At 37.0% G+C, this 17,173-nt stretch overlaps 1 protein-coding gene across 5 annotated transcripts in view; it reads right to left on the bottom strand.

Moving 5' to 3' along the window:
- Positions 1–17,173, bottom strand: part of PTH (parathyroid hormone) — a 95,902-nt gene that overhangs the window by 64,844 nt on the left and 13,885 nt on the right. The window lies entirely within an intron of this gene.

Genomic DNA, 17,173 nt, shown 5'->3' with positions numbered 1-17,173 from the left:
TTACTGTCAACTTTTTATTAGTTTCTAGAGGTTCTGATAAAGTTGGTTGTGACAGCTTTTTGCCAGTTTGCTTACTGCTTTTGTGGAGGGACAGAACTTTGGATTTCCCCTCCTTCTTTAAAATTTTCACTTATGTCACTCTGATTTAGATTGCTGAAATTCATTTTAAGAACTTTCTACCTCCATGGTTATAAATATATTCCCTTAAATTTCCTTTTATTCTTTGAAAGATATAGTTTTTTTTAAACATGGGTCTGAAATTTATTTTTGTAAAAAATGTGAGAAAAAAATTGTGGTAGGCTGAATAGTGGTCCCCCAAGAACCCCGAATGTTATCAAATATGGCAAAAGGAATTGTGCAGATGTGACTAAGGATTTTGAAATGAAGAAATTATCCTGTATTATCTGAGTGAGTCTGAAGTAATCACAAGGGTCCTTATAAGGAGGAGGCAGGAGATCAGAGTAAATAGTACTAGGAGATGTGACAGTGAAGGAAGCAAGAGGTTGGAGAGCTACAAGGAGTAAGCCATGAGGCAAGGAATGCAAGGCAGCCTCTAGGGCCTAAAAAAGTAAGGATACATTCTTTCCTGAAGCCTACAGAAGGAATGCAGCCCTGCTGCTATCTTGATTTCAAATGTCTGACCTCCAGAATTCTAAGAGAATAAATTTGTGTCGCTTTAAACCACAAGGTTTGTGGTAACTTGTTAAATAGAAATAGAAAACAAATACGGAGTTCTTACTTCAAATTTTAGCCAAAGGAATGAGATATCACCTCACACCTGTCAGAATAGCTATCATCAAAAAGTCTACAAATAACAAATGTTGGTGAGGATGTGGAGAAAAGGGAACACTAGTACACTGTTAGTGGGAACATAAATTGGTTCAGTCACTGTGGGAAACAATATGGAGGTTTCTCAAAACACTAAAAATAGAACTATCATCTGACCTAGCAATTCCACTCCTGGGTATTTATCCAAAGAAAATGAAAACATTAATTCAAGAAGGTACATGCACCCTAATGTTCATAGCAGCATTACTCACAATAGTCAAGATGTGAAAGCAATCTAAGTATCCATCAACAGATGAATGGATAAAGAAGATGGGATACACACACACACACACACACACACACACACACACACACACACACACAGTAGAATATTACTCAGCCATGAAAAAAATAAAATTTGCCATTTGTAGCAACATGAATGGACCTGGAGGATATTATGCTTAGTGAAATAAGTCAGATGGAGAAAGACAAATGCCATATGTTACCACTTATATGTGGAACCTAAAAAATAAAACAAACAAATAAATATAACAAAATAGTAACATATCCATAGATATAGAAAACAAACTAGTGGTTACCAGTGGGGAGAGGGAAATGGGGAGGGGCAAGATAAGAAGTACAAATTACTATGTATAAAATAAACATGCTGCAAGGATATATTGTGCAGCACAGGGAATACAACCAATATTTTATAACTTTAAATGACATGTAACATATAAAATATATTGAATCACTAATGTTGTACACCTGAAACTGATATAATATTTTAAATCAACTATACTTCAATAAAAAAAATTTAGCCAAAGGAATACCCCAATGCCAAGAACTGAAAATGTATCCTCTCACTGATTGGAAATGCAGGGGTTGAAGGGTTGGGGTGGGGTGGGATGAGAGGGTTGTGTAAGAGTAACATGATCTGAATTCTGTTTTAAAGAATCACTATGGCTGCTGACTTAACAACAAACTATTTGGGAAGGTGGGATATAAAAAGCAGGAAGGTAAATGAGGAGATTTGATTATTCCAGTTGAGAGCTATGGTGGCTTGAATCCAGGAGCATAAGTGGTAGTGATAATTGGTCAGACTCTAGTTACATTTTAAAGGTAGAAGAAATAGGATTTCCAGAGGGATTGGATGTGAGGTGTGAGAAATAGAGAAATCTAGGGTGATTTTTTCTGTTCTGAACAATAGAATGGAGTTGTCACTTATTAAAATAAGAAAAACTATATGAGGAGCAGGTTTGGAGGAAGAAAGATAGTTATTAGTCATATAAACTTTACACTTTCCAAGTGGAGTTACCAAGAAGGGGTAGGAAAAGTTACTGACTTGGGATGGGGTAGAGGTCAGGGCTAGAGATAAGAATTTGGGGAGTCATCAGCATATAGATGCCGCTTAAAGTGATGAGACTGGATGAAATAATGTACGGAGGGAAGGTAGATAAAGAAGAGGGCTGGGCGTTAAGCCTTGGTGGACTCCAGTAAATGTTGAGGAGGAGAAATCAACAATGGAGACTCTGAATGAATGGCCTATGAGGTAGAAGGAAAATCAAAGGGATATGATGTCCTGAAAGCCAAGTGAAGAAACATTTCATGAAAAAGGAAATGGGCAAATGTATCAAAGACTGCTGAGAAGTTAACAAGGTGAAACCAAAAATAACCACTGGATCTGGAAACATGAAAATTGATAACTTTGCCAAAGTTGCAGAGATAAAGCCTGATTGGGAAGATTTAAGAGGGAATATGAGGACAGGAAATAAAATAGGGATAATAAATAACTCTTTTGAGGAGTTTTGCAGTAAAGTGGCCTTGAGAAATAAAGCAGCATTTGCAAGGGGAAGTGTGGTCAAGAAGCACATTTGGGGACATGCAAAATTATATTGCAAAATTATATGGCTCTGAGTATCCTCTAGCTAGTCTAACTAATATCTTAATCCTCTGCAAGCTCTCTAATCCACTCTACCCTTTGGAAGTCTTGGTTGTAAGCAAAATATTCTACTCCCTCACCCTGTTCTCTGAAAATTTGCCCATTTGTATGGATCAGTTCCATGTGCACCAAGTTGGGCTGAGAGTGGAGGAGATCAAATCCCAACCACTGATAGCCCCTGCTCCTTCTCCTTAATGGGGAATTCATCAGTAGATACCTTCCTGTTTTCAGTGATGCTCTTCCCAGGGATTCTCATATTAGAATCAGTTCTGGCCTTTGTTAATGATACAAATACCTTGCTTCTAGCCCAGATTTACAGGCCACAATCTCTTTAAGTACATACAAGTCTGGGAATGACTGCTACTTCTTACTCTTTCCTTTCCTGGTTCTCTTCATTTCTTTAGCTCTGTACCTAGGCTCCTAATACTTGCCTCTGGCATTCCTGACTATGTAAGACCCCTTTTTATACATACTACCCTATCTCTATCTCAGATATGACTCTGTTATTCATCATTTGGCCCTAGGATCTTTGACAGAGTGTAAAAGGTACTCCATCTTTGGCCTCATAGCCTTACAGTTCAAGGAAGCCGATAGCAGCCCTAAACCTATTTGAGTTACCTTGGAAGGCAGCCAGATAGAAAGCTTCATGATCGGATGGTCAACTAAAGATGTAACGGTGTTAGAGAAACTGAGTTAAATATGCCACTTACACTTTGACTATGTAAAAAGTGGCATAGCAGGGTCATCCAAGAAAGAGTCACTTCTAGAGGAAAGGAAGACACAAATATTTGTGAAATGGCAGAGTTAGAAAGAAGCTTTAAGATAGAACTGGAGTTCTTTAAGTATTTAACATTTGTATGACACAAGGGCAAAAATTTTTATAAACAATATGTAACTGTTACCTAGTCACTGTCTCAAGTGATGCAAGAGAAAAGTAGTGTTAAGTAAAACAGGTCAGAATTTGAATTCTTTTTTTTTAATGTTGCAAATTCTGAGTTTGTTTGTTTTGGGGTTTTTTGTTAGTTTTGTTTTGTTTGTTTGTTTTTTTTTACAATTTCATATCTTTTCTTTTTCAGGAGGAAGGTAATTCGGTTTTTATTTATTTATTTTAACAGAGGTGTCAGGACCTTGCATATGCTAAGCATGCACTCTACCACTGAGCTATACACTCCCCCACCAGAGTTTGAATTTTATCTCTGCTATCTATCCATTTGGGTGATCTTGGGCAGTAGATTACTCAACGTCCCTAAATGTATCTCTTTTTTTTAATCTGTAAAGTAGAGAGAATGGCACTTTCTACAGTAACAGTTATGTGGATTGAATACAAATTTTATGTGTAGTGACTAGGACACTATGTATTCAATAAATGGTACATTTCCCCCACTCCATGCTCCCATAGGAATCCAAGACTTAATTAAATATGGGCAACTTGATAAAATTTGACTTGGGGCCCTCTGTTTTAAACTTACGTTTTATGCAGAAGTATCAGTCTTACCAAGTTCTATACTAAGAAGTAAAGTTATCCTGTGACTCAGAGAGGAGACTTCCAGATATAGTAAAACAACAGTCCTCATAAACCCAGTCTATAGCAACATAAGGCATAAGCCACCTATCTCCCTGCTCCTGAGATAAAATCAGCAAATTTCTAAAGCTCTTTTAAAAAGTGAGAATTTTTTTCAAAAGCTGAGTCAGAGCCAGGTAAGGAAGGCACTATTTCAGAGAAAGGGAAGCCAGACATACAACAATCAGAAAATGTTTTTAAAGAACAAAGTAAATAAAAATGCTTACAAAATCAAAAATGTTCCTGAAGGTGGAAATAAAAGGAAAGGAACTGCAAACATTTTCCATCCTCTGTCTCATCTATTAATTTATCATCTGTTTAAGCTTAAAAACAAAGCAGAACAAAAAAAAAAAAAAAGAAACAAAATAAAATAAAATGCAAAATCATGTCCCACTGAATGTGATTCTAAGCCAGAGGGTGTCTACCTAACAATTTATCTCACTTGCTGATTTCTTCTTGGGCTGCACAAAGGAAACTCAAAGGACCAAATAAAGGGTTACATTCCTAAAGCTAGAAAACCAGTCATTTCACTCCTACAAAATGACCAAACACCTCTAAAGCCCCCTCACTATGTAGTGAACTCCTTTCACCTGCTCTGTTCTGGTCTTTGGACAATTGCTCTTCCTGTGACAAATGCACAGTGCTACTCAGTAAAAACAGAAATCTCAAAGAGGAACTTGGGTTGCTTCTTGCAACACTGTTTCTGGAAAATAGGGAGGGGCTATATGCCAACTCTTAGAACACTGTGATAACACTGTGCTGTTCTCTGTGTCTGCATCAAGCTCTTCATTGTGGTTGTGACATACTTGGATTGATACTGAATGCCAGAGAGTCATCAAAATATCTGCCATGTGCCCAGTACCATCCATGACCCACCCAGACTGAATAACCTTTTGGGTATTATGGAACCATCTCACCCCATACTACATGGCCACAGCTAATTAAGGTCTGGTAGGCTCCTGCCTAAAGAACAAATACATAGGCCAGCCCACATCCTCTACAATGAAACAGCATGAAATGCTTTGCCTTAATCGAGGAGGGAGTTTGCTTATGAAAGACTGAACTTTACAAAAAATGTGGATGCAAGAACATTTTCACTTTATGTGCTGAAAGTACCTTCTGCCATCCAGTAAGGAAAAACAGGTTACTTTTAGGAGAAGACCTTCTCTGTGCTCTGGAAAGTACTATTTTTGCATGATTTTTTAGTTACATGAACGTGAGTCAAGTACCTACCAACTTTTCTTAGGGAATTCAGTAAAAAAAATACCCAAATAAAGAGAGTTGAAAAATGGAGTGTCCTATTTAGAAAAGTAAATTGGTAATTTTTTTTAGCAGAAACGTGTCCCTGAAAATGATATTAAAATCATTTTCCCCCAATCTAGAATTAGAATAGACTATACCTAAAAACTCTATTTTGAAGAAATGGATGTGATTTTTGTTCAGGTAATTAAAAATAGGAAATTAGAACTAGAGACAAGCTGCAATTATCTCAAAACGACCTTAACTGTCTGGTTGTAAGCCTACATGTATGTTATAAAAGACTGGGTTGTTCATATTTTGGAAAATGGACTGTTCATTATTTTCAGAGGAACCTTATGGGGAGAGCCTAAGGTAAGGGCAGACAGCCCCAAGAACGGGAGGTGAAGAAAACGTGAGTTTCCACCTTTAATCATCTTGAGATGAGGTAAACTCTGGAGCATGAAACGAGGACTCTGTAGGAAAGATAAAAGCAATTCCCTTTCCTTGGACCTTGGGGATTTGAGGAATGTACATTAGGGAGAAGAAATTGGCTCAAGGGTACTCTAGCAAGCATTAGGCTGGCTCTTGCAAGGGGGTAGGATAAGGCACAGTTTCCAAACACTACGCTGAGGCAGTCCAGGGCCAGCACTAGGGAGAGGCCAGCAAGACCTCCAGAAAACAACACGTCAGGAGGCACTCCCTCTCAGGACTGTACAAGTGCATGGTTGGCATCACAGAGTGCATGCCTTCTGAAGTTCTGATCCCTGGGAAACTTGCTTGCTTCGCCCAGGTCCTGGCCCTGTGTGGCACTCTGATTACTGGGGAATGACCTGTGGCAGACTCTCACTCACAGGAGTTTAATTGCTGAATCCTGAAAGATTCAGTAAATTCAAGATGAGAGCAGAGGCTCAGAAGTCTGATCCCGGAGGGGAGCAGAACACGCCATCCCCAGATATGCCACTTTGGCATGCTGATTATTTTGACATGGCATTTGAGAAACAGGAGATGCAGGAAGGGCTCTCTGAACTCCTCCTCTCTACTTAAAAGCACATCAGTGCCTTCTCTGTACCAGGAAGAGGACATTCTTACCACCAAGAGACTGGGAGTCAATGCCAAAATGGATCTACTAAACAACCTACTAAAACAACCCTTATCTTCCGTTAGTTTTCCCTAATATTTCCTAGTCATTTTCTTAAAATATACCACTCCTAGGAGGTTCAACTTTTTCTTTGTCTTGTCACTTCCCCACAAATTTATTGTTCTTTGGGTTTTTTTGCTTTTGTTTTTTAAAGATATATAAGCTCCCAGTCTTAATTGCTTCTTTGGGTCTTCAGTTTTCCTATGAAGGCTCAAGGTGCGCAAAACAGTATTAAATAAAATTTGTGTACCTCTCCCATTAATCTGTCTTCCGTCAGTTTAGATCTCAAGCCTGTCACAGAACCTAAGAGTGTAGAGGAAAAGTTTTTCCTCCCCTGCAGGGGCCAAGTGTGTGTTGAAGAGAATAATTGAAAGCTTGAGTATACAGAAAGTGTGAGCTGGAGAAAAGATAAAGAGTGAGGAAGAACTGGCAGTAGGAAGGGAAAAAGACTCAGAGAGTAGCAGACAGACAGAGTTGTTGGTCATGTTTCACTAGAGAGATAGTTCTTGAACTTCTACTGCTGGACCCAAGAGCTGTTTTGGATTCTGTATGACCACCCAGTCCCAAAGGACCCAGCCAGTGGCTCTGACTGACTTAAGCAGAAGGGAATTTATTCAAAAGGCATTAGGGATATAATCAAATTGACAGTAGGTGGAAGAGTCAACTGGAGAACTGGTGGGAACCAAGACAGCCCTAGAGATAACAGCTGTCTCAGTGGCAGAAATGGTCTGGTCAACATGCTGCCATACAGACGGTGAGTAAATCTGATCATTGATAGCTTGAGTCTCTTTGTCCCTGTGCTAGAGATTCAAATTCCAAGGAGGGAATATACAATGCCGTAGCTTGGGTCAGGAGTCTCTCCTCTAGCTTGGGTCATAAGCCAAGCCTCAAATAAAAGCACCACCAAATTAATCAAAGTGGAAGGGGGAGGGGGAAGGGGGGTGCTAAGAAGAGGAAAAGGTATTTGGGAAGCCAAACCAAGAACTGTTGACTGCCCAACAACATGGCTTTTTGTTCTTTGCTGAGTTGCCACAGGCCTTCCCACGTGATTGCGATTGCTGTCTTTGTATTCCTGTGAGTTCCCCAGGACTCAGAGTTCCCAGAACTGTTACTTGAATGATTCTCAGTGCCTTTTAACAGAGACAGCTGAGGCAGACTGCTGAGGAAAAGGGCGCTCTTCTGCTTTGCTTTGTCTATCTCCTACAGAAATTATTAAAACCTCACCAAAAAGACTCCAAATTGCTTCTGCAGAGAGTCTTTGGCTCTGCTGATTCTCTTAACTTTTCTGTCAGCTTTCTCTTGGCACATTTTCCATGTGGGAAGGGAAAGGAGTCATAATATTATAGTATTTCCTTTCTCAGTTAATGTTTAACATGGTACGACTCAGAGATAGCCTAAACAGGGGCAATATATGGGCCCTCACTCTCCCTCATTCTTTTCTTTTTTTAATTCAGATATCATTCACATGTCGTAAAATTTACCCTTTTAAGGAATGCAATTCAGTGGTTGGTGTATATTCACAAACTTGCGCAACTATCACTACTATATAATACTAGAACATTTTCATCAGTTACTCTGTTTTTCCCTCCCTTCAAATCCTGACAGTCTATTTTCTGTCTCTATGAATTTGCCTATTCTGGACATTTCACATAAATGGAATTACACAATATGTGGCACTGTGTGCCTGTTGTGGGGCCAGCTGATGTCTTTCAAAGTCCAACAACCCCCATTCCTGGGCTCTGGCGATTCCTCAAAAGATAAAGTACATTCTTTGCTGGGCGTGTTTGCCCTAACAAACTGATAGCCCTAGAGAATGCTTAATCTCGTAACAGATCAAGGTGACTACCTTATCAGAGTCATAACCCCCCCACCCTTCCCAGACCCTAAACTTCTTACCTCACCTATAACCAATCAGATCTTGTGCACAAGCTAATCACACAGCCCCCATCCCATTGTGACCACCAGCTCCTCCCCCCAATAAAAGACCCTGTACTTCCATCCCAGGCTCACACAGGCACCCCTTGTCCACGTGGCCCGCTGTTGCCTATGACACTGTACCCTAATAAACTCCTTTTCTATTCCCATACTTAATCTCTGGTAAATTCTTTTACCAACCCACCTTACCGGCACACGCCAGTGTGCCCACAACATCTGTCTTCCTTTCTTAGTGTAATGTTTCCAGCCTCATCCATGTTGTAACAGTTGTAACATATATTAGTACTTTATTTCTTTTTATGGCTACAATATGCCATTGTATGGCTATATCACTATTTATTTATCCATTCATAACTGATAAGATATTTGGGTTGTTTCCACTTAATGGCTATTGTAAATAACACTGTTACGAACGTCATGTACAAATTTTTTGTTTTTTTTTTTAAGTTCACTTTTTTATTTGTTGTGTTTTTTTGTTTTGGGGTTTTTTGGTGGGGAGGTAATTAGGTTTATTTACATTAATTTTTCTTTTTAGCGGAGGTACTGGGGATTGAACCCAGGACCTCATGCATGCTAAGCACGCGCTCTACCACTGAGCTATACCCTCCCCCCATCACGTACAAGTTTTCACTTCTATTGGATATATATCTAGGAGTGTAATTACCGAATCATATTGTAATTCTATGTATATTTGAGAAACTGGCAAACACCATCTGCAAAGTATGAGGGTTCCATTCCAGATCCTCAAAAACATTTGTCCTTCATTTTTATTTTAACCATTCTAGTGGGTGTGAAATTGTATCTCATTGTGGTTTTGATTTGCATTTCCCTAATGGCTGATGATGTTGAGCATCTTTTCATGTGCTTACTGGCTCCTTGTGTAACTTCCCTGGAGCAATGTCTATTCAAATCCTTTGCCCATATTTTAATTGGATTGTCTTTTTATTGTTTAAGTGAAAGTGCCATTTATGTATTCTGGATACTGGTCTCTTACCTGATATATAATTTGCAAATATTTTCTCCTATTCTGTGGTTAATTTCACTTTCTTGTCATTGAAGCACAAATGTTTTTAATTTTGATGAAGTCTAATCTATTTTTTTATTTGGTTACTTGTACTTTTGGTGGTATACCTAATAAATCATTGGCTAATCCAAAGTAATGAAACCATATACTCATGTTTTCTAATAAGAGTTTTATAGTTTTAAGCCTCTACATTTAGTTCTTTGATTCATTTTGAGTTAATTTTTGTATATGGTGTGAAGTAAGGGGTCCAAATTTACTCTTTTGCATATAGATACTTTGTTGTCCCAGAATCATTTGTTGAAAAGATTATTCTTTTCCCTATTGAATTGTCTTGGTACCCTTGTTGAAATTAAATGACTGTAAATATAAGGGTTTATTTCTGGACTCTCAACTTGATTCCATTAATGTATATCGCTATGTTTATGCTAGTAACACACTGTCTCAATTACTGTAGCTTTGTAGTAAGTTTTGAAATCAAGAACTGTGTGTCTGTCAACTTTGATCTTTTTCAAGATTGTTTTTGCTATTTTGGATCCCTTGCTATTGCATGTAAATTTTAGGATCAAAAGAAAAGCTGGTATTTTGATAGGAATTGCATGGGATCTATAGATCAATTTAGGGTGTACTGCCATCTTAACAATATTGTTTTCCAATCTGTGACCATGTCTTTGCATTTATTTAGGTCTTCTTTAATTTTTTTCAAAGTTTTTAATAATTAAAATTTTTATTTAGAAATATTTTATTTGTTTGATGCTATTGAACATGGAATTGTTTTCTTAATCTTATTTTCTGGCTGTTCTTTGCTAGTGTACCTAGGCACAATTATTATTTGTGTATTGATCTGGTATTCTGCAACTTTGGTGAATTAATTCATTTCTTAGTTTTAATGGTTTTAATAGGAATATTGAGATTTTATACATAGAAGATTATGTCCTCTACAAGTATAAGTAGTTTTACTTCTTCCTTTCCAATTTGGATGGTTTTTACATCTTTTTTTTCTTTTCTTTTTCTTTCTTTCTTTTTTGGGGTGTGTGTGTGTGTGTGTGTGTGTATGCCTAATTGGACTGACTACACTCTCCAGCACAATGTTGGATGGAAGTAGCAAGAACAAATATTCTTTTCTTGCACCTGATCTTAGGGGAAAGCTTTAAAACTTTCACAATTAACTAGGACGTTAGCGTGGTTTTCTTCACAGACGCCATTTATCAGATTGAGGAAGTTGCCTTCTATTCTTAGTGTGTCAAATGTATTTTATCAGAAGTATTGAGACAATCATATGATTTCTAAACTTTATTCTATTAATGTGGTGTATTACATTGCTTGGTTTTTGTATGTTAAACCAACCTTGCACTCTTGGGATAAATCCCACTTGGTCATGGTGTATAATCCTTTTATATGCAGGCTAGATGAGGTTTGCAAATGCACAAATATGCAGCTATTATTCTGCTGAGTATTTTTGTGAGTATATTCACAAGAGTTATTGGTCTGTAGTTTTGTTTTATCCCTTGTGATGTCTTTGGTTTTGGTATTATGGTAATACTGGGCTCATAGAATGAGTTGGGAAGTTTTCTCTACTCTTCCATTTTTTTTTTTTTTTTTTTTTGGAGAGTATGGGGAGGACTTTAGTAATGCAACTAAGGCCAAGAAAATGAAAGACTGCTTCACCCGCTCCTAAACTTTCTAGAGATAATTTATTTAAGCTATATCATAAATTTATTTTTAAACTAATGACTACTGTGTTTGTGAAAATGTAAAAATAGCAGATTCCTTGAAAAGCATTCAAGAAGCACAGCAACATATTAATTCAAAAGTAAAAAGAAATAAAAACCCTATCATCCAGAAATAATTATCAGAAATATTTGGTGAACATCATTTCAGACCATGCTCTATATCAGAGTTATTAAACTCCATATTTAAATGTATTCATTCTTTACCACCAATCCTCTTACTTTAACTTCTCTATACTTAAATTTCATAAATATATGGATTTTTTAAAGTAGTGTTGTGCTAGGGCTCCTGGGTAACGTGATTCCTGGGTTCCTTTCTACTTAGGGATATTAATATGCTTCCTTATACGTGTAGTATTCTTGTCTCACATTTTAACTTTCTAGAGACTGCTGTATTATTTTCTGGCATTGAATATTCCTGTGGAAGAGTCAAAGAATAATCCAATTTTCTCCTCTTATAGATGACCTTCTTTTTCTGTGTGCATGCTTGAAGAACATTCCTTAATTCCTGAAGTTCAACTTAATCTGACAAGTTTCATCTCAAGTAGATCATTTCACACCACGTTTTTTCTAGAACAAAATGGGCACTTTAATTTACACATTCAATTTCTTTTAATGCTTTTTTTTGCTGCTGCATTTTCTAAGCCTACTGTTTCAGGGACAATAATTAGTCTTATGTTGGATAATGTTTATCCTCTGCAATGATGAACTTCTAATTGCTTTAACCTTTGTTTTTCTTCCTTCTGCAATTATAGGGATTAACCAGGCTTTCTTTTGTGTTAGAAATATCTTTTCAGTTGTATCCATTCTATTTCTTCCTATTTCATATTAATTTGTTAGAGACAGTGTGATTTTGGTCCTTGAATTGTTTTCAAAACTCTGCAATTTCCCTTTCCATCTCCTGTTGTTGTTTTATCTGGTGTTCAAGCTCTTACTTTATTGAATTGAAATTCTTATTAAATTTTCCTTAGGTGTACTCATGAACATTTTTATTCTGCAAAGTATTTAAATAGTTACAGATGTTTCTTCTTTAACAACCCACACTCACCTAAACTTTCACCATTTGAGTACTTTGTAGGGGGTGGAAAATGTTTAATGTGGGTCCTTATTTCTATTATGTTTTATTATATAATCCTATCAGTTAGGATGCTTTGGCTTAAAATAACAGAATCTCTAACTAACAATTTTTTTTAAATTTTTATTTACAAATAGTTGCTTTACAATGTTGTGTTAGTTTCTAGTGTACACCAAAGTGATATACATAAGTATTATTTTTCAGATTCTTCTCCATTATAGGTTATTACAAGATATTGAATATAGTTCCCTGTGCTACACAGTAGGTCCTTGTTTCTCTATTTTATATATAGTAGTGTGTATATGTTAATTTCAAACTCCTAATTTACCCCCATTCCCCTTTGGTAACCATAAGTTTGTTTTCTGTGTCTGCAAGTCTATTTCTGTTTTGTAAATAAGTTCATTTGTATTATTTTTTTAAGATTCCACATATAAGTGATATCATATGGTATTTTTCTTTCTCTTTCTGACTTCACTCAGTATGACAATCTTTAGGTCCACCCATGTTGTTGCAAATGGCATTCTTTCTTTTTTATGTCTGAGTAATATTCGATTGTATATACATACCACATTTTCTTTATCTATTCATTTGTCAATGGACATTTAGGTTGCTTCCATGTCTTGCTATTGCAAATAGTGCTGCTATGAACTTTGGGGTGCATGTATCTCTTTGCATTAAAGTTTTCTCTGTACATATGCCCCCGAGTGGGATTGCTGAATCATATGGCAACTCTATTTTTAATTTTTTAAGGAATCTTCATTCTGTTCTCCATAGTGGCTGTACCAATTTACATTCCCGCCAACAGTGTAGGAGAGTTCCTTTTTCTCCACATCCTCCCCAGCATTTATTATCTGCAGACTTTTTAGTGATGGCCATTCTGACTGGTGTGAGATAATATATCATTGTAGTTTTGATTTGCATTTCTCTAATAATTAGCAGTGTTGAGCATCTTTTCATGTGCCTGTAAGCCATCTGTATGTCTTCTTTGGAGAAATGTCTATTTAGATCTTCTGCCCATGTTTTGATTGGGTTGTTTGTTTTTTTGATATTAAGCTGTATGTATGAGCTGTCTGTATATTTAGGAAATTAATCTCTTGTTGGTCACATTGTTTGCAAATATTTTCTCCCATTCCATAGGTTGTCACTTTGTTTTGCTTATGGTTTCCTTTGCTGTGCAAAAGCTTTTAAGTTTAATTAGGTCCCAACAATGTTTTAAACAATAAAGACATTCTGTTATCTTACACATTTAGTATCTAGATGTAGTCAGCTCCAAGGTTATTTCTGTAGTTTAATTATGTCATCAAGGATCTAGGCTCTTTCCATCTTTCTGCTCTGACGCACCCCAAAACCACAAGACGGCTGCCACCACTCCAAGATTTAAGTTCATACACTCCAGCATCCCAGGCAGCAAGGAAGGGGAGGGACTGAAAGAGCTTTATCATTTTTTAGCTCTCTTTTTTTACAGAAAGGGAAGCCTTCCTAAGAACTTCTCTTCCTTCCACCCGACCCCTGAGTAGACTTCTCCTTTCATTTTGCCAGAACTTGATCATATACCCTTCCCTAAATAAGTCACTGAAAAGGGAGAACCAGATTTGTATGATTGGTCTAAGACAGTGATTCCTAACTGAGGATGATTTTGCCTTCCAGGAGACATTTGCCCATATCTGCAAACATTTTTGAATGTCACAACTTCAAACCAAAATCAAACCAAAACCAATATTGGCAAAGATGAAGGGGAGAATAGTGGTTGAGCATATGCACTACATATCTATACACCACTCTCTAGTGGGAGGAAGCCCACTTTCAGCTAGAATATTAATAATTTTTTTTTTTACCAAAAGAGTTGCTAAACTGTCCTTCCTTTGACATGCAAAGGGCAGGACAGAACTCATAAAGAATGTAGAGGTCTTAGATATACAGAGAGAAATGCTTCAAAATCCTGCAGTCAGAAAAAGAGAAAAGCAATTGGGATTTAACAAGTGAAAAATACTTCTGCAGAGTATTAGACCTATAAAATAAACTAATCAAAATTGTATTTAATGTGAACTTTGTAAATAACTTTATAAAAATAAAGGTTAAGTTAAACAGAGAATAAATTAGAAAAAAGGACATCTGTAGTAGATAGAATGAGTCCTCAAAATACCCTTGACCTAATCCCTGGAATCTGTGTTAACCATACATGCAAAAGCAGTTTTTAAGATCTGATTAGGTTGTCATGAGATAGGGAGATTATTTTTTGATTTTCCTGTTAGGCCCAGTATAATCACAAAAGTTCTTATAAAAGACGGGCAGGAGGGTCAGAGTCAGAATAAGAAATGTAACAATGGAACCATAGTTGAAGTGATGCAAAGAAAGGGCCGTAGCCAAGGAATGCAGGTGGCCTCTCCAAACTACAAGAAGCAAGGAAATCGATTTTCCCCTGAAGCCTCCAGAAGGAATGTAGCCCTAGTGACACCTATTTAAGACTTGATCTCCAGAACTGTAAGATAATGACGTCTATATTGTTTTAAGCCACTAGGTTTGGGGTAACCTGTTACACAGCAACAGAATATCCAAGCACAGGCTGACACAGAATAAGAACAGCATGAGACAAAGCAAAGATTATCTACGGGACTCGAATAGTGCAAAGACAAGAGGAACCAAAACAGAGGCAATACCTAGCTAAACACTAAGGAAGAGTTTTCATCATTTTTCATAGTAAGAAGCAAACTGGAGATTTCTATGGGAATTCACTGTGTATTTGTTACAGTTTGATACAGAACCAATAGGAGATTCTACATATGTGAGGTATGGCTTTCTATGTGTGTGTTTTAAGGAATTGTCTCATGAAATTAGAAGGGCTGGCAAATCTGAAATTTGTTGGGCTGGCTGGCAGCCTGGCAATTCAGGTTGAATGCTGCAGTCTGGAGAATTCTGAAGGGCAGCAGGCTACAAACTCAGGCAGGACTTCTATGTTGCAGTCTTGAGAATTCCTTCTTCTTCAGGAAACCTCAATCTTGGCTCTTAAGGCCTTGAACTGATTGAATGAGGCCCACTCACATTATGGACGGTAACCTGCTTTATTTGAAGTTGACTGATTTAAACAGTAAATCACATGTTAAAAAAAATAAAACCCTTATGTAATATCTAGATTGGTGTGTTTGACCAAAACAACTGGGCACATGATCTAACCAAGTTGACGCATAAAATTAACCATCACAATGTAAATATGTACATTTTACTTTACAGTAGAACACACCCATTAATTAACAACAAATCCCAAGTTGTGTTCATCAACTTGCCTTACTAGTATTTAGATAAAGATTCTTAACCTGGAATCCATGGACTTTCTAGAGGGTCTCCCATCTTCCGGTGGGGATAGTAAGTTCATGATACTTTCCAATTATATACAGCATCAAGTGGATGTATGTTCATGCATTTTTTTTGGGATAAGCTCATAGTTTTTATCAAATTCTCGGAAGACTCTAGAAGGGTATGAGACCGGCGAAGAACCATCAAGGAGCCAGTATAGACAGACATCTCAACTGAGTGGAGCATTTTTGACATTTGAAGACGAGGTTTTAATATCTGAACAAGTAGCACCTTACAGATTGCTTTGGGAGTTACTCATTACAAAAATACAAAGTCCTCACCAACTGCAAATAATAGGTTAAATATATATCTTTGCTTTCCAACAAGGTTTTCCATATCCATACTCTGATATGATGTTACAGGTGGGATGGAACAGTCCCATTAGTTCAGTCTCAAATGAGTCTTTGGGAAGCAATTTTTGGGTCCTTGTGACTTTATGGGTGAGCTATTTAGTTATTTCATGGTAGTGGAGTGAGCAGCAGTTAAGGAGCCTTCCAAAATCTTTGAAATGAGAAAGAAAAGTGCTCTCTGAATTCTAAATTTATCAACTCAGCACATATAAGAAGCCAGTAAAATGTCTCCAAGACCCTCAGAACAGCTAGGCAGTTAAAGTGAATAAAAAAATTAATAGGGGAAACTAGTATTTTAAAGCAGTTTAAACTACAATGGGCTGTCCAGGGGAATTTCTAGGGTGATGGAAATATTCTATGTAATACTGTAGTTGTAGACAGATGACTTATGTCTTTGTCACAACCCACAGAATAATGCATCACAAGTAGTGAACTTCCACACACAAACTTTAGAGATATCAACCAGGATGTCCAGGGATCCCAGGATGGAATGTAGACAGTGACAAATGAACTTAATTGTATTACAAGTATATGATACAACTTGACTGAAGGAAGTGGGGAAACAAAACAGGAGCTGACCTAAGTAAATTTGGAAAATCATGTTTTGATTGGATACTTTCAGGCTAAAGACAAAAAGATATATATGTATATATGTATGTGTGTGTGTGTGTGTGTATACATACACACATATAAAACCACTATACTCCAGTTGATATGAGTCAGCATTTCTGAAACTCCTTTATATAAATACTAGGGTAGAATAATTAAATAAGTTGTAGACAATAGGAGCCAGATTTCTAAATGTCAGAGAAAAAGTTAAAAATTAATCAAGGAGAAAAATCTAGAACTAATCCTTTAGCACTGCATTAGTGTTGGTGATGTCTGTACAAACTCATGTTTATTTTATGTGCAGAGAGATACAGAAACATGGATTAATATTTATGTGTACACACACACATACACAAACACTCATATTTGCTAGCTCTGCACACTGAGTGAGCCTAGAAGCAATGGCACTTCAGGAGCAATGAGCATACCCAGCACTCAAATCTTGGTTTCTAAA

Source organism: Camelus ferus, chromosome 10, assembly GCF_009834535.1.
Source record: "Camelus ferus isolate YT-003-E chromosome 10, BCGSAC_Cfer_1.0, whole genome shotgun sequence".
NCBI classification, from domain to species: Eukaryota; Metazoa; Chordata; class Mammalia; order Artiodactyla; family Camelidae; genus Camelus; species Camelus ferus.
This window is presented reverse-complemented; position numbering and strand designations above follow the sequence as displayed.